Source organism: Oryctolagus cuniculus, chromosome 4 (genome assembly GCF_051225735.1).
Source record: "Oryctolagus cuniculus isolate XC-2025 breed Fujian yellow rabbit chromosome 4, ASM5122573v1, whole genome shotgun sequence".
Classification (NCBI taxonomy): domain Eukaryota; kingdom Metazoa; phylum Chordata; class Mammalia; order Lagomorpha; family Leporidae; genus Oryctolagus; species Oryctolagus cuniculus.
Window position 1 is genome coordinate 132,754,045 of NC_142870.1, and position 25,538 is coordinate 132,779,582.

The 25,538-nt window shown below is 40.8% G+C and overlaps 1 protein-coding gene and 1 long non-coding RNA gene across 5 annotated transcripts in view; one reads left to right on the plus strand and one right to left on the minus strand.

The window, feature by feature from the left end:
- Positions 1 to 25,538, minus strand: part of AGTR1 (angiotensin II receptor type 1) — a 46,099-nt gene that overhangs the window by 11,684 nt on the left and 8,877 nt on the right. For 2 of the 4 annotated variants that reach the window (XM_008266173.5, XM_008266172.5), the window contains exon 2: positions 23,273 to 23,354. The gene's annotated coding sequence lies outside the window, so the exon portion shown is untranslated. 4 annotated transcript variants of the gene reach the window in all.
- On the plus strand, positions 19,119 to 23,389 carry LOC149127121 (uncharacterized). The gene is made up of 2 exons (XR_016233260.1): positions 19,119 to 23,046; positions 23,174 to 23,389. It is a non-coding gene; the product is annotated as an uncharacterized LOC149127121 (long non-coding RNA).

A 25,538-nucleotide genomic window follows, 5' to 3' on the forward strand; every position in this document is an offset into this window, starting at 1 on the left:
GATGTAGTTTCTAAATATGCCCTTTGACCTTCTCAGAAAGGAAAACAGAATCACTGAGATGATTAGTTATGTCAATGAGGAAAATGTCCATTTAATTTTCTTAGCCATGAAACTTGAACACAGAGTGACATCCAAGTGCTCATTTAAGCTTATAAAATTTGCAGTTAGTTTTTATTCTGTATTTCTGCTGGTATCTGATTCATAGCAAAGGTTTATAGTGACTTACCAGTAATAATAACATTTATCATTTGTGATTAATTGAATACTTGCTTGTTTTAATTGACTTTTCTACAAGACATCACTATTCTCATTTTTCAGATGAAGAAATAGGCTTAGAGAGCACATCCTTATGTTTTTGACATTCTATAAGTGATGTCTCCAGGCCCTGTAGGCTTCTTATTTTTGGGAGGAAGATCATCTCTTTATTCTGCAGTCCAGTGCTTCTTATGAGGAAGTTATTTTGCCCTCCAAGGACATCTGGCAATGTTTGGAGATATTTTTTATTTTTGCAAGAGAGGAGGAAAAGAGGAGGCTGTTACTAGCACCTGGTAGGTAGTGGGCAGCGATAATGTTCATCATATCATGGTGCATAGGACAGGGCACACAACAAAGGGTTATCCAAACTGCACTGTACTGCTGTTGGGATGTTCTGTTCCCTAGTTTATTAAAAAAAAAAACAAAACAAAAAGCCCTTCATAGTTTATAGCTCTTATCTTTAATATAATAAATTAGCTGTATAATGAATTTTATTGGAGGCTTTTGTTCAACATATGATATTTTCTCTGAAAAACTACAGATCCCCCAAAAGATAAAATTCTGTTGGATAATCCTTCCAAAGTCCAAGGTTACATTGGGTGCCTTGTAGGAGCTCTGAAACTGGGATCTATGTGTCTGCAGTATTAGATCATTCTAGACGTTATCTTAGGCATTTCCCAAACTCTAGGATTCTGCACAAATACAACGGAAGAGGGAATTAGATTTTAGATTCATTGTAAGGGCTTCAAGGGATGGATGTCTGTGGTGGTGCCTCCAAGGTCCCCCGTGCAGGGAGAAGGCCACTGAGTCCAGAAGTCAAACCCTGCCCTCTAGTGGCATCCTTGTCCTAGAGTGACACTTCAGGGAAGCTGATGGAGGGCTGGGGGCTGCACACTTGGGGTCTAAACTGACTATACAATTTGAATATCAATTCAGCTTTGCATTACCATTAGGCGTTTCTTCTCTGTGGACCAGAACATTAAATATAACATGTCAGCAAGGTTCTCATCAGAATTAGGCCAAGTAGAGGAAAGAAAGAGAGAGAATAAATCTACCTCTTACAAATGACACTATCTCGAAGTTTGGCAACCAAAGAGTTTCAATTAGTCACCTCTATTCTCTGTTACTTGTTTCCTCTACAAAACTGTGTTCTGACTCGTAGGAGCTTGGAGTAGTTGTTTTGGAAGCCAAAAAAGAACATTTGTGGGAAAGAGCTTTTTAAGGAGCAATATTAATAGACTTCTATGACCAAAATTCTATGGCCATCATTTTAATTGCTAATTGGTTCTTTTGGTATTTTCACTACAAATGGGTAGTTCAAGAATAAAAGCACCGTGAAGTTTGAAAGAACAGCTAAATCGGAGGAAATTATATTCCCCCATTTCCCATTAAGAACTCAATTCTCTCACTACGAAGCGCCACGGCACTTCTTATCACAGAGTGCAGCCTTTTCTGTATACTGATGCCAAATGGGTAACATTTTAGTGAGGCATTTGAAGTCATGATATGCAACTCCATGGGAGACAAACAAGGCCATTTAGAAGGTCTTTTCATTGAGAACATCAGAGCTTTCAAAGGATACATGCAGCCTTTCCTGGATAATCGGGGTAAAACAGAAATGAAGAAAAAGCCCATAAAGTACAAAAGTCAAAAGCAATCAGATAGAAACACTCAAAATTAGGAGCGAAAAGATAGGGTGAATGCTGATGCCGAATCTTAATATATAAAACCAAAAGCAATGGGTAAAAGAGCAACATAATGTAAGAAGTTGAAAAACAGAAATCAGCTCACTGCAGGATTTGGCAGAGAGGAAAACACTTATAGCAAACATTAGCCTAGAACTGGGCTTTGGGGGCTGGTGCTTTTTTCTTTGCCTTTCTAAAAATCACATTGAATCTTTATTAGACTTTGATCTGACAAATGGGAATGATACTGTGAAGCATCTACCTGTTCTCAGAACAATGTTGGAGGATTATGTGTTTAAAATAATTTATTCATAGATTGTATGTTATATTCAGTATGGATAGACTAGATACAGTAAAAACATACTTAAGAAATGGCTGAAATGGAAAGCTAGTCTATAAAAGATACACATTCCACACTTAGAATCTTAAAAGGGAATGTCTGTTGTCAGAGTCTACTGGCCAGCTGCATCATGGAAAGCAGAGGTCAGGGTTAAGAGCCTGGCTCCATCTCTGAATAACTGTGTTTCTGGCTGATGTACTCACCCTCTCTCTGAGCGCTGGACTCCTCTCCCTTAATATGGGATAAAAATCTTCAATATATTATTAACTTGAGGGTTAAATAACATGCAGGGGAAATGTTGTATTTTACACTATCAAGAAGTGTCATCTGTTATTACCAGCATTGTTTCTCTATATATATATTCTCAATATAATTCATATGTCCCCACATATATACTAAATCATCTCATAATTAAGCATGTAATTTTTTGCTTAATTACTTGTGGCCAAAAAGTGGGTGTTAGTGATCCTTTCAGTATAATACTATGTGGTGATTAATTTGTTAATAATCTTATAGACAATTAGAAGAATCCACCTTTATGAATGAAAGAATGAACATCTCAAGTGCAGGTAAGTTTAAGATTACTTTCAATTGGAGCAGGAAACAATATCACACCATTGGCCACCAGTTGGTGATTCATCACGATTGACTAATTAAATATTTCCTTGAAAATGCATGATTTCAGAGAAAAAATTTTCTTTGCCTATAGCTCCTCTAATATTCATGTAAGTCTGTGTCTTGAAATATAATACTTAACATGTGTGATTATCTTCTTTAATATGCTTTTATGAATTCACTTTCTAATAAGTATACAATATGTATTGTTGACTGGTAATAACATTTTTGGTAATACTTTAATGCTATCTTTAATGCTATGTAAAATAATGGAAAAACAAATTAGGCTAGGTATTTTTTAAAATCAGAATATGCAACTGACAGATTTGTAAAGTTCATTAGAACTTTGTGAGAACAGAATAATGTTCTAATAATTTTGGCTGTCTTGATATGAAGATGTTCCAACTCATAGAAAATATGTTTTAGAAATCAGTCTACATCAGTAGCCGTAGTTATATATTAAGTCAGTGGTCAGCTTACAGTCATTCTCTAGGTAAACTATATGATTTCTTAATGTTGTACCAAAATTAAGATGTTCTCTTTACATAAAAAGGCATTTTGTGATTTATGGACTTTTAATTTAGACTTGGAGAGTAGCTTTATCTCTGCATGATTCAGGAAGTCACAGATATCTTTGAGAATCAAATTTATTTTATTCTTCAAAGAAATACAAGGACTTACATGAATATGTGTACCTATGTCCCCACAAACAACACAGCCATTATATTATAAATGGTGTTTTAGTTGTCAGGCCATCCAAGAGAAGTCTGTTTTAATCTATAATGTAGTTTAACTACTATCCTTTTTTTTTTTTTTTTTTTTTGACAAGCAGAGTTAGACAGTGAGAGAGAGAGAGAGAGAGAAAGGTCTTCCTTTTCCGTTGGTTCACCCACCAATGGCCGCTATGGCCGGCACGCTGCGCTGATCCGAAGCCAGGAGCCAGGTGCTTCTCCTGGTCTCCCATGCGGGTGCAGGGCCCAAGGACTTGGACCATCTTCTACTGCCTTCCCGGGCCACAGCAGAGAGCTGGATTGGAAGAGGAGCAACCTGGACAGAATCCGGTGCTCCAACCGGAACTAGAACCCGGAGTCCTGCAGGTGAAGGATTAGCCAAGCGAGCCGCGGCGCCAGCCCAACTACCATCCTTAACAGTAGTTTGCTTTCCTGGAAACAACCAAACTCAGTTTCATAGAATCTGGTGGCTGAAGAGTCCATAGAAATCACGTGCTGCATGATTCACCTATTCAAATACTCACAGGGGTTGGGAGGGACAGAGTGGGAGAAGGAGGCTGGGCTTGCTATGGGTAGAGGACCCTCCCCATTTCTCACAAACACAGCTAATTATGCCGGTTATGATGGGGGGGGTAGATTCTAAAAGAGAAGCTGGGACTTTCAAGTTTTATGTGAACTGTCATATTTGGAAATGGTTTCAATGGACGTACATGAAAAAAAAAAAAAACACTGTGGAGCTAAACAGAACTATTTTACACATCAACTGGGCCCAAGTCCTGCCAATTTGCAACTCAGGATCCAACCAACTAATCTTCCAACTGAGAAAACACACTCCAAACCCTGCAAGATGCCGCAGACTCCTATATCCATGTTTTCAAAACACAAAATACTGTCAGTGTGGCTCAGATGGTTAGAAATCCCCTCTTTCAATGCCAGTTCAAAATGGCTGAGAGATTGGAGGCGGTGGGAAGACACAGAGATGGACAACACCTGTGCCAACACCTGTTTACAGGCAGTGTGCACAGGAGATGAGTCAGGCCTGGAGTCTAAGAACCCACCTCAGAATGGTGGTGTGGACTTCACCCCTCACTTCCTTGTATACGCCAGTAACTTATTTTTCCCTTTCCATTTCTCTATACTGTAAGAGATCCTGTTTTATCTCTTGGAGCTATTGCTGCATTTCACCAAAGTGATGTCTCCATGAGGCTGAATGCAGCATAGAATCTATGATATTTGGGTATTTTTGCACAGTATTTTGACCTTTATTCAACAAATATCATCTACTGTGCAAAAGGTCATCTGTGGTAAAGGAGAATAATGCTGTTATACACAGCCATACTGACTCAATGGCTGTGCTTTAGAACTGGCGAGGGGTTAAATTTTAAAATATTTTTAATAAGTCCTCAAAACACTTATTTTTGAAAGCTTCATTGTCAAGTAAAGCATTTCTGAAGTGAACTCTGATGCTCCAAGCATGAGATCATCTACATATTTATGTTACAAGGTTACATTTGCAGTTTTGATTGTAAAACATTTTTTAAATTCATTCACAGCAGGTTTGGGAGCTCACACTAAGAAAAAGAGGCATGGAGAGAACATATCTGTTATTGATTAGGTTGATATGTTGACAGAAGGAGTTACACAGGATTGATAGTGTTTTTGATTAATAGTAACTCTTGGCTAGCATTTACATTATTTGGGATTCTAGCCCTAATAAAACTTTCTGGACAAGTTGATCCCCCCCCCCCCAGCTTTATTGGAAACAATAGTTGAACTCTCAGGAGCATATCTGGAATTCTGTGAAAGGACAACGTGTACATTTTGCTAAGTTGCTTGGTTGGCTGGAAGAACAGAGTTCATAACTGTATACACAGGACCTTGGACAGGGAGGCTGGGAGCTGCTAGGATGCCAACTTCCACATTCACTGTATTCCACATGTAGAGGTCATATCTTGTGCTTTTTCAAACTAAACATTTCAGGGCCATATAGAGAACAAAGAGAAGTCATGGTCTGATGTTACGCACTCTCTTCTAACTTACTCAGAAGGTGTTTGGAGGGCTGTTGGTAGCTACTTTTCTGAAGGGTCTCAACACAGAGAGGAGAAGTGTCAGTCTATGGAAAGAGGTGGAACTTCTAGCTGAACTAGAGACAGGTCAGGAGAGGACAGAAGAAGGTGAGAAAGGGGCTGTGCAGTAGCTAACCATCCTCTTAAAAGCAAGGTATTTGGGAGAGGTGTTTGGCCTAGAGGTTAAGGTGCTGCTGGGGATGCCTGCATCTCATACTTGGGATTCAGTTCCCACCCTGCTCCAGATACCAGTTTCCTCCAAATGTGTACCCTCAGAGGCAACAGGAGGTGGCTCAATGGTTACATCCCTGCCAGCCACGTGGGAGACCCGGACTGAGTTTCCAGTTCCTGGTTTCAGCCTCATCCTGTTCTGGCTTTTGTGGGCATTTGAGGAATGAACCAGTGGATGAGAGATCTTTCTCTACCTCTCTTTCTCTGTCTATGCCTTTTGAATAAATAAAATTTTAAACAAAAATTAAAATGCATTTGTGTTGTTCAAAGTTATGATTTAAGATGGAGGATGTGGAAGAGTGAGCACTTCCATCCGTTGGTCCACGCCTCAAGTGCTCATGGTGGTCAGGAATGGATCAGTCACATTCAGGAGCTGGGAACTCAATGCAGGCCTCCCACGTGGAAGGCAGGGATCCAGCTTCCAGAGCCATCACGGCTGCCTCCCAGGATGTGGGAGTCAGGAGCTGGAGCCAGGTATGGAACTCATGTATTCTGCTATGGGATGTGGGCATCCCTACTGGTTAAGATTGTGTGGTTTGTGTTTGAGAGACAGAGAGTCAGAGGGGGAGAGGGGAGGAGGGGGAGGAAAACAAGAATGCTTGCTTTCCCATCTGCTAGTTGTCTCTTTAAGTGCCTACAACAGCCCTTAGCTTTGCCAAGAGGCCAAAACAAGGATGTAGGAATTCAATCAATGATCCCCTACCCCCACCCGGCCCCCGGCCATGAGTGGCAGGGACTCGGTCACAGGAAGCCTGAATGGAGAACTGAGCTGAGAGCTGTATCCAGGCACTCTGTTATGGGAAGTGGGCACCTCACGTGGACTCTTAAACCTGTCCCAAAAGGAAGCTCTCATCTGACAGTTTTTTTTTTTCTTAATTCTAAAATGTCTGAGACAGCCAAACAGCCAGGGCTGGGCTGGGACAAAGCCAGGAGCCTGGAACTCAATTCGAGTCTCCCAAGTGGGTGGCAGGGACCCAAGTACTTGAGCCATCACTTCCCAGGATATGGATTAACAACAGGAAGATGGAATTGAGAGCCTGGAAGTGCGCCCAGGCACTTTGATACGGGATGTGGACTCTAAGCAGCGTTGTAACAGCCATGTCAAACGCCTGCTCCTTATCTGAGAGCTCTAATATTAAACAAATATTATGTGTTAGGCTGCTGGGATCAACTCAGCATCCAGGAAAGAATATTTTGGGGGCAGTGGAGTGAATGTGGTCTTAGCATATGAAGTCCTGGTTTGCGTTTTCATCTCACGTATTGTGTTCATCATCTCTAAATATTCAATTTAGGGCTTTTTAAAAAATATCTTTCTTGACTTTGTTCAAAATTTCCTCCAGTCTCTTGACCATATAAAATGCAGTTGCAACGACCATTTAATGTCGTGGTGTAATAATCCTATCATCTGTGTCATTAGAGGATCTTCGTTAATTGAATTTTTATTTTAATTGATTGTACTTTCCTGTTCTTTTGTATGCCTCGTAATTTTGTAGTGAACACTAAGTACTGTGAATTTGCTTTGTTGGGCACTGGATGTTTTTCTTTAAAAAACTGTGCAGCTTTGTTCTGGGAGTTACTTGCAAACAGTTTGATTCTTTGCAGTTTAATTTTTTTTTCCTTAGGTGGAACCAGAGCATCGTTCAGTCTAGCGCTGGTTTTTTCACACTCCTGAGGCAAAACCCTTCTGAGTATGCTATTTGTTGCCCATTGTGAGATTTTTCGATCTGGCTGGTGGAAATAGGAATCATTTGCTGGCTCCAGATGATCTCTATGCTTGTTCCCTCTAATTCTAGTGGGTGTTTCCTCAGCCACCTGCCCTGAAAAGCCAGGCGGGCCCTTTGCCTAGCTCTAGAACCTTTCTTTGTGCAGGTCTCCACTCTGCTGCTCTGCTCTGGGAACTCCAAGCTCCATCTGCTCAACTCAGGGAGACCTCTGTTACCTTCCTGCATATGCTGGAATCTCCCTGCAGGCACTGAGCTGGGACAAGGACAGGACTCCTCTCCTCTGTTTCTCACTTCATAGAGATCATTGCCCTTTGTCACCTGATGTCCACTGTCTTGAAAACTGCTGCTGTATATTCAGGTGTTTGTTTCTTGAGTTGTTTTTGGCAGGGAGGCAACTCCCTGTAACTCATCTGGGCTGAAAGCAGGTCTCTTAAGTTTGTTTGAGTCTTGACCCTATGTCTTAGATGTTGTTTGATTTGGGAAGAACGACCCAGCCTGTGGGGAGCAACTGGGAGCAACTCGGACTAGACTAAGTTACTGGAATTAAGACTTATTCTATGCATCTGCTTTCCCACAATATGGCGCTGAGAAGGGAAACAGCTTCTACACAGCTGCCTCCAGTTCAACCAATAAACTGTGGGACCTGCTCCTGATTGGAGGAGAGCAGCGTACTCGGCGTGTGGGTAGCAGAGTTGGGATTGGTGGAAGAGGACTATAAAGGAGGAGAGAGACGGCATGCACCAGGAACATCTAAGGGGAACACCTGTGCAGCCCCCGAGAGAGCCGGCTGGCGGTCTGCCGCTCCCCCACGGAAGTGGGGAATGTGGCAGGGGGAACCGCCCCTCCACGGAGGTGGAGGGTCTGTAGCCAACCCGGGAAGAACCAGCAGCAAACCCGGGGAGGGCCGAGCAGACGAAAGAACAGCGCAGGGTCCTGTGTCGTTCCTCCACGAAGACGGGGAGTGACACCAGCCTTATTCTCTTCTTCACTCATGGATGAAGTGGGGACAGTTCCACAAAGTACTACAATGATTAATCGATGGGAACCCCACAGGGGAAAACATGCTATAGTCTGTAAAATTAGGCCAAGGAATATCCATGCACAGAGAGGAGCTAAAAACATACTGAGCTGAATGAATTTTCTCTTGCCCCATAGGGGACCCTTGCTTTTCTGGCTTCCCTCTTGCTGATTGATGACCTTGCCCTGCACTTTCGCATCTACTGGTAAAGGGCCTGAAGGTGCCACAGAACAACTTGCCTCCTCCAAGAATCTATGGGGAAAAAATCAAGTTAACCTGAAACATTTTGCCAAAGCTACAGCAACAGAAGACTGTAATACTATCAACAGAGTCCATGCAATTTTGCAGTAATAAGAATCTCATTTTTTCTTATTTACACCTTAATTTACAATAAACAGTCATTTTCACTAAACTGTGAAGTAGAAGGAATGCATAAAACTATTAATTGAGAACATCTGCCCACAATTACAAAAAATGGAACTCACTCAGCTTATAATCAGAACATTAACATCTGAAAAGAAAACGATTTTTTAAAGGAAAGCTATCTTCTGACATAATAAAATTCCAACTTACTAATGTAGGAACATGAGTGAAAGACTTATAAAATCCTATGGCTTTTTTTTTATTGCATGTTTATTTAGGCCAAAGCAGTATGAGGCATCTAGATTAATTACTTTTATACTGTTAAGTACTGTACATAGTTAATTATTTCATCTAAGTCGTGTCGGAGCCAAACCTGTGAATTACTATTCATGCAGGGCAATGATGATAATTTATGTACTCCCTCCATGCTACAGTGTGTTAATATATTATTTCTGATTTGCAACTAGATGGTAAAAGTTTATAAGAGGCTTTTAAAGACTACCTCATGATATCAGTTCTAAAATTATGGAGTTCAAAATTAAGGTTGACAACATGTTATAATGGGAAGCTATTTAATAGTGGAATTATAACAGATTTGGACTGAAAACTACATTCTCCCAGGCTTTGATCTGTAGAATCCCATTGTTTCAACTTGTCCATTTTGTACTCAGCGTGACTGTATGATGTGAATGTTCTTTGGGTCCTTAGTCATGTTTCTATAAATCTGCACACGCACAAAATATGATCTTCCTTAGTCTCCTAATATAGCTAATAAAATATTTAATTGTGACTACAAGTGCTCAAGAACTCCAGGTTCTTAGAGAAGTGTTCACACAACTACCATGGACTCTCCAAGCTCAACAGTTGATACTGCACCTGTTTTTTTTGTTTTTTTTGTTTTTTTTGTTTTTTTTTTTTTTTTTTTGACAGGCAGAGTGGACAGTGAGAGAGAGAGACAGAGAGAAAGGTCTTCCTTTGCCGTTGGTTCACCCTCCAATGGCCGCCGCGGCCGGCGCGCTGCGGCCGGCGCACCGCGCTGATCCGATGGCAGGAGCCAGGAGCCAGGTGCTTTTCCTGGTCTCCCATGGGGTGCAGGGCCCAAGCACCTGGGCCATCCTCCACTGCACTCCCTGGCCACAGCAGAGGGCTGGCCTGGAAGAAGGGCAACCGGGACAGAATCCAGCGCCCCGACCGGGACTAGAACCCGGTGTGCCGGCGCCGGTAGGCGGAGGATTAGCCTAGTGAGCCGCGGCGCCGGCCGATACTGCACCTGTTTTTAAAATATGAGATCAACTTTTCAAAACTTCCAAAACAGATTCCTTAGAGATTTTGTGCACAGGTCAGTGAAAGAGACCTTGATAAGTATTACAAATTCAAAAATTAAATTTTAAGAGATGTCATTAAAAAAAGGAAAAAAAGGGAAGAAATCAGTAAGACTTATAGTTAAAAATATAGAGAGATGCTATAAAACTGCTTGCTGTTGCTAGAGTGGCCCAGGCTGAGCGGTGTCAACATCATCTGGGAGTCTCCCAAGCAAAACCATCTCAGGAAAAACTTGCAGCTTTTTTTTTTTTTTTTTTTAATTAAGATTCTCCAGGTGATCTGGGCAACCACTGATGTTTGAAAAGCACTGGTCTCAAGGCTCATTTAGTAATCACTTAAGTTCGTAGATGTTTCAAATAGCTTCCCCCTTTTGTAGCCTGGAGAGCATCACTCCTCCATCCTCCAGCCCTCACACTGAAGCGCTGCTGCCCAGGGAGAGAGCCTGAGTGGCTAGCCGGAAAGGCACCTGGAGCTGCTGAGCCTTCGGTTTCCTTGGGGATCCTGGGGGCACAGAAGAAGCAAAGCCACAACAAAGCAAAACGGTGCTCGGAGGAAAAAAAAAGCCGTTTCACAGCACGGAAATGTCTGTCAGCTCCATTCTGATAATGTGTGGAAGGAAAAATAATACAGCCCCAGACTGCTTTGCTGGGCCTTTGATCCGGAGGTCCTTGCTTGCTTTAGAGGACTTAACAGCTAAAAGGCTGGGGCTGCTCCTCTTGTTCTAGAAGCGCCTTCTTGCCTTTTCTTGTTTTATGAAATGTGAGAATACTGCCATGTGGATGATTCTCCATTTCCCTTACACTGCCGCCGCCTCTGGCACCGCTTCCGTTCCTGGCCGAGGCTTTCTGCACGTTCAGCCACTAGAGGTCTGTATTACCTATGTAAAAACGTCGCGGGCAGCCGGCTGAGACGTTCCCCTCCCAACCTCAGTACCTATTTCCATGTCTTCAGATTTAATATCTCTTTGAGACACAACACTAGGACATAAAAATCGCGAAGTTTTTAAGAAAGGAAGGAGAAAAACCCAATAGGAACTCTTCTTTTTGGAATAAGACCAGGTCTCCCAGATATTGCTGGTAGACAGCTGAGCACACCTTCTCTCTCTAAAACACAGACATCAATGGCCAGGCATAAATCAGGGAAACGAAATGTATTTTTCTGCAAAAATGACCATTCAAAATAGTCCCCCAACCCTAATATATTAAAGATCTCTGTATTTTAACTCCAAATTTTAAAGCATTTATTTCCCACTACAACAAAAGAAAAAGTAATTGGATTCTCATTTAGGTCATCAAAACCACCAATTTTACCATTTTTATGAGGGTTTTGAAATAAAATCTTCTTTTTTTGGTCATATTTTATTAGCTTAAATTTTAATGCCCCTTCAGGTTTATTTTATAAAGCCTTGAGACAATTTTATGAACTAATGCAGAAGCCTGGGCTTGCTAGGTTGAAGTTACAATGGAAGTGCTGGCTTGCGATACCTCCTGCAGTGCTTCCCAGCATGCCATGTCTCTCTGGGATTTTCACTAGAGTTGCCCACTTGGGTCTGCCCTCTGCCAGTAGCAGCTTTCCAGAAACCTAAAAATGAGGTATTTCACTCACAGGGCCACCCTGTTTACAAATGCTGAAGCCTCTCCATAGCATATGGAGCAGGCCTCCTAACACATCACACACACTCACATATTGACATAGTGAAATGGAATGGTTGAAATATTACAGACCTGAAAGCTGTAATTTATCGAGTCCTGCAACAGGGGTTTGGGATTCTGATGTTAGATTTTCGTAGATTCTAATTATGCCTGCATTTGGAGTAAGTGGCTGCGTTTGTTGCCGGGCAAGATGTAATGCTAAGAGGCTCCCCTCTTTTAAAAGGCATTATGGCATCATGTTCCTGGCCCTGCATGTCTCTAGCAGGAGAGTCTAGTGTGGCTTTCCTTGCAGTCTGTCACTTTATTAAAACACAACAATTTGCAAGTGCTATTTGGCAGATCAGCTGAGTTCATTTCAAAGAGAGGAAAATAACTCATCTAATCCTTTTAAAAAGTGTTTTCTATGTATTTGCAGGCAAATTGCCTAGTGTTTTATATAGATCTTAAAGCTCGATTCAAGAATTTTTTTAAGGTCTTGCACTGCTTGTCTATATAATCCAAATGATCAATTCTACAGATGGAAACTAATTCACAGTACAATAATTTGTACTACAGACCACATTATTTAAAGTAGTTAAGTTTTTCTCCATTTCCTGTTGCATTTCTGCCCTTGGCTGGTGGCATATGAATTAGCAATTTTCCTCCCTGAAAAGTGACAGAAAAATATCTGCTTTACTGTATTCTGAACATTCCTTTCAGAGTTCTTGACTTTTCTACTATTATTCAAAATGATGCTAGTTTATACTGGCACCCGATATCTATATAAACCTATAATTAAATACTAGCACAGTGTTTACTTATATGAAAAAAAAAGCTGCTATTGTAGCAGTTAATTAAATAGTAACAGTAAGATGGCAGGCTCTGGAGAATTTGGTGGGTTGCTACAGGGGGAGAAATGATTGGAACCAAGATGCTGGAGTCAGTCCCAATTTCAAGTTCTGACCTTGGCAGTGGTTAGCAATGTGGGTAACTCAGCATCAGTTACTGTGAAGTTCTTACACTTTAGTTCTCTGTAGCCGGACGAAATAAGAAAAATGCAGATGGAGTGGTCACGCCAGCGCCTGACACCACAAGGTGTTCAGTTATTGATGTTCACGATTGTTTTCTTTGCTCCTTCCCGTCTTCATTTATAAAGTGGCGATAATCATGGTTATCACTAAGTGTTGTCATGAGAAATGGATAAGATTATGTGTGTGAAAGAGTGCTTGGCAACAGCTGTTCCCCAGAATGTTCTCTCAAAGTTTTCACCCTTGAAACTAGACCGCACATTGGGAGAGTTTCAAGCATGATTCATTCTTGGACATGAGAATTTTGACTTTTAGGTTTCTGAGTGAGAAGTCTGTGCCATTTAGGTGAAACCTCATTTTTTTCCTGATCTGAGTAATGACTTATATTTGTGACTCTATCAGACAGAACATCACATTGAAATAAGAGTCAGCCAGAGACAGGCAGCAGCTTCAGGGCAGTTTAAAACACTGAACATAGGAATCTGTTTAAACTGAAGAACTGAGGGAGAAAGAAAATGATCTTGCTTAAAATGCTATTTTCAACCCTTCCATTTTTCCTCTACTAGTGACTAGAGAAGTTTGTTTGTTTTCCCATAAATGCTGCATATTAGCTCTTTTCAGGAGAGAAAAACCTGGGAGAGGGAATTGAGGAAGTAGTGACTACAGAGCTTTTTTTTTTTTTTTTTTTTTTTTTTTAAACAGACAGAGTGGACAGTGAGAGAAAGAGACAGAGAGAAAGGTCTTCCTTTTCTGTTGGTTCACCCACCAATGGCCACCACGGCCGGCGCACCACACTGATCCGAAGCCAGGAGCCAGGTGCTTCTCCTGGTTTCCCATGCAGGTTCAGGACCCAAGGACTTGGGCCATCCTCCACTGCACTCCCGGGCCATAGCAGAGAGCTGGACTTTAAGAGGGGCAACTGGGACAGAATCTGGCGCCCTGGCCGGGACTAGAACCCAGTGTGCCGGCGCTGCAGGTGGAGGATTAGCCTATTGAGCTGTGGCTGCGGCCTGCTACAGAGCTTTTTAGTGAGAATACAATGCTGATTGAATTACAAGCGTTCTTTGAGCTCAGCTCTTCTTCTGAGCACTGTGGGGATTTAGATTTAGAATTGCAACTGGGCCGGCGCCGCGGCTCAATAGGCTAATCCTCCGCCTAGCGGCGCCGGCACACCGGGTTCTAGTCCCGGTCGGGGCGCCGGATTCTGTCCCGGTTGCCCCTCTTCCAGGCCAGCCCTCCGCTGTGGCCAGGGAGTGCAGTGGAGGATGGCCCAGGTGCTTGGGCCCTGCACCCCATGGGAGACCAGGAAAAAGCACCTGGCTCCTGGCTCCTGCCATCGGATCAGCGCGGTGCGCCGGCCGCAGCGCGCCGGCCGCGGCGGCCATTGGAGGGTGAACCAACGGCAAAGGAAGACCTTTCTCTCTGTCTCTCTCTCTCACTGTCCACTCTGCCTGTCAAAAAAAAAAAAAAAAAAAAAAAAAAAAAAAAAAATAGAATTGCAACTAGCAACAAAGAGAACAGGGCCAAGAGACTGACATATAACTGAAAAGATTTTACGCAGAGTTAGAAGGACTAGACTTTGGCAGTTTGGCCTTTATGCAGCAATGTCCAAGGACATACAGGAGTTGCGAAACAGGTGCATGCTTCCCAAAACTAGGAGGCACTCGCCCACACGGGGGTCCGGGTCAGTTCACATGTTTTTGTATGAAGAAAGGAAAACTTCTTGTTAAAGATTAGGTATTAATATAGTCTTTAAGTGTGCCAGTTCTTGGCAGGATTGGGCTTACGTGATGTTAGTAATACAAGGGGCATTGGGAAATCAATTGAGAATTAGAGATCTAACTGCATTTGTGCTAACAACTATCCCTACAACCTGGAATTCTACCCGAACGTTTATATGGGGTTCTTTTCCAGTTCAGAGAGCCAGTCACACCCAGGCAGCCTAGGGCTGCACTCACTTCCTTCTGAGGAGGCAACTCAGCCTTACTTACCAGGAGCCTCTCTAGTTCTGAGAGACCAGGGCCCTGTGACAATGATTGCAGTGAGATTAGGCGGGAGGAGGAAAGGGGGCCTGGTGGCCGTGGCAGAACGCTCTGGAAACAGACATGGGCCTGCTGAAGATCATCCTCCCCTTCTATAGCTTTGTTTAGACCACAGTTCAGTTCCATTTGCTGAGACAAAATTTTGACATGCTGCGGGTTGGGGTTAAGATGCACAGCTGCATAGGGATTGAGCACCTGGCTCTGATATGGTTTAATACAATTCTAGATTCAAATAAGAATACTAGTTGTTTAAAAGTTGGCCAAGTCACAAACCCTCTAAGGCTCAGAGAAGTGTGGAGACTGAATTAAATAAGATCATATATAAAAGGCCAGAAAAGTCATAGGTTCTCATAAATGAGAACTGTTTTTAATGGGAAAGACGAGTATATGTGACTAATGCAAGGGTAAACTACATTTTTTATCACCTAAGTTTTCTGATATAAAAATGCTTCCTCCAAATGGTATTTAATTATTGATTTACTCAAGATTAGATGTCTGAAATAAACTTGCCAAAACCTTATTTGACAAACCCAGTGACAATAAGCAAGGATGATGAGATTTGTTTGATCAGGAATCACATTACTTGTAAAACCTTTTACTTCCCAACCATTGAGCTACTGTTTTTCACCAATAAAGCAAGTTGCGTTTTTCCCCTCATTCTGTTCATGATCATTTCTCCTTCTTACTCACAGGGAGGGCTCTAGGAGGCCTGTCAGGCAGCCAGCCCGCTGGGGAGGCAATGACATCACAGATGCGTGTCTTTCTGTGGCCCCATCTGCTGGAAATAGTAACTAAGTCCTTTGCCTAAGTTAGAAGGAGAGGAGCTGTAGAAAATCAAATTAGCAGGAGAGAAACTATTAGTCTTCATGTTCTTGTTTCCAACCTGCAAACACAGATTGTTAAATATGCCTGTTCCCTAATCCTCATTAGGAAATCTTGAAGAATAGCAGGACAGGAAAAAAGCATGGGGGTTATGAGAAAACAACACTACTAGAAAATAACACCAAGTCAGAACTGTTTCTTCATTCAGACTCTACATACATTTTTAGAATTAGTTGGTTGGAAATTTTCCATGGAATAATTCTATTATAATTTATGTGTGGAAGGATCACACACACACACACACACACACACTACACACACACAATCCCATTTCTTTTATTTAGAATTTTCTTGTTGGACTTGAAGACAAAGTAATCTAATTGGAATAACCATTGTAGAAAATTGCTTTGCATTTAGTGGCATCCATAGGACTTAAGAACACTGGTATATTTATATAAGAAGGCAAAGATTTCATTAAAAATAATCTAACAGGATGGGTGTTTGGCCTAGCAGTTAAACTGAGAACTGAGATGCCTGCTCCCAGGGTGGGCATTTGGTGTAGTTGTTAAGACACTGCTTGGGATGGCCATATCCCAGATCAGAGTGTTTGGGTTCAAGTCTCCTCCCAACTGCAGCTTCCTGGTAATGTGCATCCTGGGGGCAGCAGGTGATGGCTCCTGTAGTTGGGCCTGTGCTACTCCCATGGAAGATCCAGACCGAGTTCTCAGCTCCTGGCTTCAGTTTGGCCCAGACTCCACCGTTGCAGGCATTTGTGAAGTGAACTAGTAGATGAATGCACTATGTATCTCTCTGTCTCTGCTGTCCAAGTAAATAAAAACAAAATAAAATAAACAAGAGAGTAGCACGTAGGTGTTCACAGATACTCACTGAGTAAACCACTACAGAATAGGTTGCAAACTATAGTCCTCAATAGGGATACCTGGTATTTAACACCATGCTCTTTCAGAAGGATTTTAATAATCATGGTATTGCTTTCCTGTTCCTATTTTATAGTCAGAGAAAAACTTTAGAATTACTTCACGCCTGTTAAATAAATACCATCTGGGTCATGTTAGTTGCAAATAGACATGGCATTAGGGTTTGGATAGTTAATAAATGTGTGCAACACTAATATAAGGCATTAGGGAGTGGTGGAGTCTGTGACAAATAGGGGAGCTTTTATATTGCTTTACATTCAGATTTGAAAATGAAATTAAAAACACAGCTCTGCTTGAAAAAAACCTGTATTCTTGTGGTTTCAAAGGTGTTCTTCATCTGCCAGTGGTGGCCAATAGGACCATGAGGACATTTTCTAAGTCACACTGTTTTTACTATCTCTTTTTCAACTATACACTTGGGCTCGGGTATGTGCTGACTGTACATCAGGACAGGAATACTCAACTGATCAAATCTAATTACATTTGCTTCCCAACTAAATTGTATATCACCTTCCCCTCTTGTGAGACAAATGGCCCCTCTTGGGTCCTCAGCATCTGATTATTGCAAACCTAATTGATTTGCGACATTTCATTAATAAAGTTAACTAAAACTAATTATACATATTGAATAAAAGTTTCCTGTGAAATGAATTTTCCTATTTAGCTTAAGGGTTCTTAATTGTTAGACTGAATTGCTGGGGAAGACTGCAGAATTACTTTCTCTTGGGAGACTCACGCACACACATATCACCCCCCCCCCCCATCACTACCAATGTGAATTGTTAGAGGGTGACACCAGACAGCAAAAATGAAAAAAATGAAAGGGAAAGATATTAAAGCAGCCTCCTAAGAAGAAAAGAAATCACAAAGAGAGGTTATACAGATTTCTTCATGTTAAGATGTAAGATTAAGTTTGTTCAATTTGTCACATTATCTTAAGGAATCAAAAATAAAAATTATAAAATTGATTTGTATTATTATTTTATTCACAGTGCAGATTTTCATTCACTTAATCAGTGCATATTGTATTTCTCACTTTTTAATTCAGATGATATGTTTTGTCTAATCCATCCATGTAATTAAGTCTAAACTCTAGCAGAAGTCCAAGGGGAGCCTTCTAGAAGGCTGATGTGCTGTGGCCAGTACTGCTCACAGGACCATTTCCAATGTCACTTGTATTTATCCAACTGTAGATAAATAAACACCCTCTATGTAAAATGAAGACTAGTATTCATTAATGGTTGTGGACTGAATAAAATATGCCTGGCCCACTAGGATTATATAATTATCTTCTACATCCCAGGAGAAGCTGTTGTTATTAATGGCCCCAATTTGCATTGCTTTCCCTTTGCTTTATGCTGTTAAGGAAGACAATGGGTTATTTTATTCCCCACTACCATCCTAAACTGACCCCACCTGAGGAACCAGGACACAGTGAAAGGCCCATCTTGTTTTCTTCTTTTTGAACTAGATGAATCACTGCAGAGCCAGGGTGCGGGGCATGGGTTAAAAGTTAGCCCCCCCCCCCCCCCCCCCCCGCTTGCTTTGTGACTCTGGTTTTTACAGTGCCCCTCTCTGCGCACAAATGTCCTGACCTTGCTGGGATGACAGGCGGAGCTCCGCTGCTCCTGGCTGTAGTGTGGACTTGCACTTTGCTCTGGTTGTCCCTGGCTCTCTGGGTGAGTGAGGCCAGTATTTGTTTAAATTCTGGAAAGGCATCAAAGGCCTCCTTCCAGATAGCCGCTTATCTTCCATCAGGTCTGCGTTGCATTTTACATTTCTCAGATATCCTGGATTTTCTGGAATTTAAAAGATGACTCCTACACATCTACATCTTCTTAAGAGTCTTAAACAAATTGACTTAGTAGTTGAATGGAGAGGACACAACACTTTGGGTACCTACGAAAACTTCTTGGCAGCAAAACAGAATCTCTGCATTTAGAGGTGAATTCGCTGAACTTTTTTAAAGCTGAAAAACCATGCTTATCATTCTTAATAAACAACCAGAGTAAGAATGCATAGAGAAACAGAGTGGTATCTTTATATGATACACAACTGTATGTTACAAGAATTCCGTCAGGCACAGGAGCTTCAGCTTTAAGGTTTCAATGTGAGGCCAGAAACAAAACAAAAACTCAAAAAGGCACAGTAAAATGTTTTCTCTAACATCTCAAATGGCACTGGTCATAAAGGAAGATTCAATAGAAGTCGTCTTTAATAAATCATAGTTGAGGCCGGCGCCGCAGCTCACTAGGCTAATCCTCTGTCTGTGGCGCCAGCACCCCGGGTTCTAGTCCCGGTCGGGGCGCCAGATTCTGTCCCGGTTGCCCCTCTTCCAGGCCAGCTCTCTGCTGTGGCCCAGGAGTGCAGTGGAGGATGGCCCAAGTGCTTGAGCTCTGCACCCACATGGGAGACCAGGAGGAAGCACCTGGCTCCTGGCTTTGGATCGGCGCAGCATGCCAGCCGCAGCGCACCGGCCATAGTGGCCATTTGAGGGGGTGAACCAACGGAAGGAAGACCTTTCTCTTTGTCTCTCTCTCTCACTGTCTAACTCTGCCTGTCAAAAAAAAAAAAAAAATCATAGTTGAAGTTCCCTTATTTTTTCCCATGAAGCTGCTAAGTTTATGTTTGAGCATGAAGAAAGAAAAGAACGTGGGTTTTTCCTGTGGTCTGTGACGTCTGCCTGTCCAGAGAAGCCAGCTGGGCAGATTCCCTGCAGGTTCAATCCTCATTAGATTCCATCTTTCTTGAGGAAGGGAGGGGGCCACATTTCTCCCAACAGTCCAAGTCCTTTCCCTTCGCCATGTGAAGAGGTAGAAATCATAGAGCTTGACGGGACACGTCAGTGGATGTTGCGGATTTTCTGTCTACTCTGCATACCTGCCTTCTGTAAGTTTCTGGCCAGGCTGGGGCATCCGGAAGCCTTCAGGTACTGGAGACTTGTGCTTTTCTTCTTGGGATTAGTGGGGTTCATCCTTGTCTGTTGTAAGACTTTAGAGGAGGCTCTCTGATTTTTTTAATTGTTAAAAATATAAATAATAACTTAAAGTAGAATTTTTTATATTTTCAGTTATATGCTAAGAATATCTAGCTACATTATTTATTTAAGCACATGAATACTATTGGCAAATGAATACTATTACTGTAGATAAACTGTGTAAAAAGTAGCTTACTCAATAAAGCAAGCTCCGCTTTTGTTTACTGAAAAAAAATCACAAATGTCGAATATTTGTTTTGTCTTCTTTTCCCCATTGGTAAGATTGTGGCAGGCATGTACTTATCCTTTCACTGAAAAATGATACTGCCAAGTATATAAGGGAGTATTGGCTGGGTTTTCATATCCCTTTCTCATGCTAGTTATGTCGTTATTGCAAATTCTTGATGCTTCAGTGACTTAAAGACAAATTTGCTTTTAATTTTTTGCCTTGTGTAACAGATAATCATTAGCTCAGGAAACAAATGTAACCTAACTGCTAGGTACAAATAACTGGAAAGTAATTGAGACTGACGTTTTATTAATGGGATCATGTTAGTGGAAAAATGATGACAAAGAACTTTCAGAATATACTGTAACAAGGAGTGATTATAATAATCAAAAACAAAACAAACTATTGTTATCTGTGATATATACTTGTAAATTTAAGTAAGGCTGCAGACTTAACACATCATGTATACATTCATAAAAAAAGAGAAGGCGAAGAAGTATTCTATTGCTTATTTTGTTTGACTATTCCAGTAGTTTATAAGACAAAATCAGCTGAGGTGAAGTCAATAAAATCGAGACGTATCCATCACTGCGCGAAAACCAAAACCTTACAGAAGACAAAGAGTGAAGAAGACAATATCGGCCTTCAGAATGATCCTATATCGTCTTTAGGTTTGCTTATTTGCAGATATCAGCGAAGCAGGTGAACAAGCCCGCGGCTTTCTAGTTCTGTCCTCTGTTCAGTATAACTCAGTATAACTGTGGGTACCTCCTTTCACAATTTTTAGGAAACCAAGAATCTCAGACTTTAACAGAGTAAATTAAGCTTTCATCCTATATATTTTAATATGCAAATAATAGAGAAAATAAAAAGGGTCCTGTGAAGAGTATACACCAGATAACCCAACATTGAGATTAGAATTTCAAGATATAGAAACATTTCCTAGTAAGCTTGCCAAGTGGTAATGGAAGTCCAACACGTTATTAATCAATTCATCATATAGCAGTACTGTCCAGAGAACTTTCCAGGAGGACAGAAATGTTCGGAGTGTGTACTGTCCTCTAACCACATATATTTTCTCAGCACTTGAGATGTGAATAGCATGACTGAAGAACTGACTGTTAGATTGTATCTAATTTTAATTAATTTATATGTAAATTTAAATGGTCACATGTGACAAATGGCTACTATACTGAATGGTACAGGCCTATAAATTTCAAGCCATTGAACACAGTTCTCTATTTTTTTTAAAATACACTAATCAGGCTTTCCCCCATGTGTCGTAAGTAGATTTCAACATGAATTGTTTGGTCCTATAACGCAAGCTCTGAATTGCTGTTTACACATTGCTAGTTTAAATCAATAAGAGATCAGAGTTCTGTAGTTTTAAGTTGGTAAAAGTTGTAAAAGGATATTGCAGGGTTCAGAAGGTCCTTCTGCAAATACTCAAAAAAAAGGTTTGAGAGGTACACAGAAGAATGAGAGTGTTCCCATCTACTAGTCACTAGTTCACCCCCATAGGCTGGGTTGGGCTGAAACTAGGAGAAGGAAACAAAACCCAAGTTTCCCATGTGGGCAGCAGGAACCCCTCTACTTGAGCCATCACAGGCTGCCTCCCAGGCGTGCCTTAGTAGGAAACCGGAATCCACAGCAGAGCTGGGACCCCAGCTCAGGCACTCCAACACGGGACGCTGATGTCCTAACCAATGGCTTACCTTCTAGGCCAAATGCTCACCCCTCCAGATACGTTTTGCATTTCTGTATAGTGCCCACTGATTGGGATGGGGCCTTGGATATTATTTTATAAGAAACCAAGGGAAAATTGATAGTTAGTGGTAGAATTAATATAGCTTCATTTCTGTAATAAACAAAAATCAGTTTCTTATAATGAAGTATGCTTTGCTTATTCATCTAAAGCTTAAAGATCTGAAAAAGTTACAGATTTTAAAAAAAACGGCTTTTTTGGTTTTTGTTATTCTTAAGCAAAGCATCAGAGATATTTGTGAAGTTCTGCTACAAATGTGCAAATGTTTAAAACTGAAGGCTTTGGAAATACAGAAGGGAAGCAGGTGCAAGAATCCCTTCTAGCAGGAACTTTCTGGATTTACGGTCCTCTTCCTACCATCGAAGTGCTAATGGGATATTAAGGAGAAACAGCACCTACTGCTCAATGCTCTCAGGATGTAACACAAGATATCCCGTCCTAGTGTCTACCTCACTAGTATCCACATTATCGTGCAGATTCCAGAGCTCAATTTTTACTGAAAACATGCACAACCCAGACTCCTACGCTCAACCACACCTCGAACAAACATAAAACAAAACAACCCAAGATCTCTGAAGAATGCTGCTGTTTTTATCTGCAAGATTAAAGCCATTCTAAATAGTTTCCTAAAACCGCCACCATAGTGTATCTTCCAGAAGGTGCTTTCTACTTACCAATCTAACAAAGAACAATGAAGTTATGTCTAATATATTTATCTGCCTACTCAGCACCTACCTAGTCTACCTATTCTCTACTTTGATAAAATGAAAACGCAACATACTCAAATTGACCCAAGCTACATTTTCATATTTTCCTCCCAGGACTAGGGAAGATAAAGTCTTATTCTTTGAGCTGAATTTTTTTTTTTCAAAGGAAAAATATCCTGTTAGTTGAATAAATCTAGGATGCTTTTTTTGTGAAAAATATTATATAGACCGAGCGGATGGGAGATGGACATATGTAGCGGCCCTGGCCAACCCTGCTGCTGTCTGTACCAGGTTCTGAGAGAGATTACTGCTCCACTGTGTAAGGCCACATGATTAATGCCACTTTGTAAGAGTGAGACTCTGAGACATTTTTGTTTTCTGAAGATGAGCAGGTCAGATTTAATGTCTGTGGTCTTTAGATTTCAGGAGGAGAGTGCTAGGGCATCACAAGCCCAACAGTGCTTGCAGCAAGTGACTATGACCGTGAGGACTCCATGCCAACGGGCTGCAAAACTCTCACATGGTTTATGTATCTGTACATGAATGGAAATACTTGGTAATTCTGATGTTTCACTTAAAGTCATATCAATACAAATAGTCTTAGTCTGTATTTGTATACTGGAGAGCACTGAGAGCTAAGACTAAGACTTCATTCTTTCCTACTTCCTCTGTTTCTTTTACAGGACAATGGTGCCTGTGGTTTCTTGTGCTACCCTCATTGTTGATACATTCAAGGAAACCGTGGATGTCTAGATACAATGCTAAAGATGAAAGACATTTACCTGATGTTGACTTCCTGGATGGCTTCTTTGACTTATTCAGATAAAAACCCAGCCATTTTAGAATAATCTAGATATTTCAAATCTGGAACAAAAAAAGAAACATTAAAATGATTTACTGAATATGATCAGATTTCTATTTTTTAAGTTACAGAGTAGTCACTAAGACTGCATATTAAGAAGGTTTTAGAAGGGAATTAAGGGGCTGGCGCTGTGCTGTAGTGGGTAAAGCCCGCTGCCTGCAGTGCTGGCATCCCATATGGGCGCTGGTTCGAGACCCGGCTGCTCCCCTTCTAATCTAGCTCTCTGCTATGGCCTGGGAAAGCAGAAGAAGATGGTTCAAGTCCTTGGGTCCCTGCACCCACATGGGAGACCCGGAAGAAGCTCCTGGCTCCTGGCTTCGGATCAGTGCAGCTCTGGCCATTGCGGCCAACAGGGGAGTGAACCAGCAGGTGAAAGACCTCTCTCTCTCTGCTTCTCCTTCTCTCTCTGTGTAATTCTGGCTTTCAAGTAAATAATTTTTTTTTTTTTTAAAAAAAGAAGGGAATGAAATACTTTGTGGTCTACATCAAAGACATATTTTTCCTTATATAAGGGTTAGCTAAAGTTGCTGACTCTCATCCCTTTCCTGTTTATGGTCAGTATCTTCCCTGATACGTTGTAGATAGACACTGGAGAAAGAAAAAAAAAAGAGTGTTTTGGGCTGAAATAGTGTAGTCTTATTCCAGCTCTGTTCTTACTTTGTGAAGACATAGCTACTAAATATAAGAAATATGCAATAATGGATTGCATTTCTACTTGTGAATTTACAGCTAAATTTTGCTGAGTGACTTCATATTCTTTTTGGTGTAAGGTTTATACAAATATTATTGTACCATAACTTTAAAAATGCCTTTTACAGTATCTTTTTTTTTCTGTTTTTCTTTATCATGAAAATTATACCTGAATGTGGTATAAATGTCAAGTAAGAAAAGAATATAAAATGAAAGGAAATATCTGCTCATTCTCTCTAAGCTTCTCTCTGGATTTACCTCCCAGAGTTACTTACTTCTAATAATTTCTTATGTACCCTTCCAGAATTTTAAAAATGCATTTGCATGCATATAAATGTGTACATCCATATTTTCTGATTCTACATATACTTTTATGGTCTTTGTTTCCTTTTATTTTACTCAATAAGGCTAATAAAATTTTCCACATCAGCATTTATAGATCTATCTTATATATTTTGATGACTATGGAATATTTCATTAATTGCATTGATACATGAAAATTTATTTAGCTAACTTGCTATTAATGGGCCTATATCTTTATTTCATTCTTTTCTGTCTCTTTTGGGTGCTAAAAATGTATCAATAATCTTGTTCATACATTTTTATTTTTACATACATATCAGCAAGATAAGTTCCAAACAGAACTGTTGAACCAAAGTTTCATTTTTATACTTTTTCTTGCTTTCTATATTAGCTACCAAATATCACGGAAAATATAAGATATTTGTCTTTTTGGGATTGGCTTATAAAATAAGTGAATTTTAAGTAATCACAGATCACTATAGTAATATAACTTTCTTAACCATTGGTTTGATAAAGGTATAAAATAAAAATTTACAAAACTATATCTATAGCAATACTGATAGGCATTTATTTTTTGTTTTTGTTTTTTGATTTTTTATCTATTTTTTCTTTTTTTTAAATTTTAGCTCCCACATGTAAAGAAACGTGATATTTGTATTTCTTTGCCCAGTTTATTTCACTTTTTTAAACAACTGTTTATATCAACTTAACTATAGCATTGTTATATAGAAGATTTTGGCATAAGAACAATGCACTAGGAAAAAATAGAACTTTCTATAAGAAGATATCTTTTATAAAATACCAAGACAATATGAGAATTATAGGAAAACAATTTATAGAAAGTATCTTTATGGTACCATTTACCAAATAGTTTATAATGATTGTCTAAGAACTGAAATGGATAGTGGATTATGAGGAAAGTAATCAAAATTCCAAGACAAATAGCAAGAAGCATAAAGGGTGGCTCACTAGGTTAATCCTCTGCCTGCAGTGCCGTCATTGCATATGGGCGCCGGGTTCTAGTCCCGGTTGCTCCTCTTCCAGTCCAGCTCTCTACTGTGGCCTGGGAAGGCAGTGGAGGATGGCCCAGTGCTTGGGCGCCTGCACCCGCATTGGAGACCAGGAAAAAAGCACCTGGCTCCTGGCTTCGGATTGGCAGCTGTAGCGGCCCATTTTGGGGGCTGAACCAATGG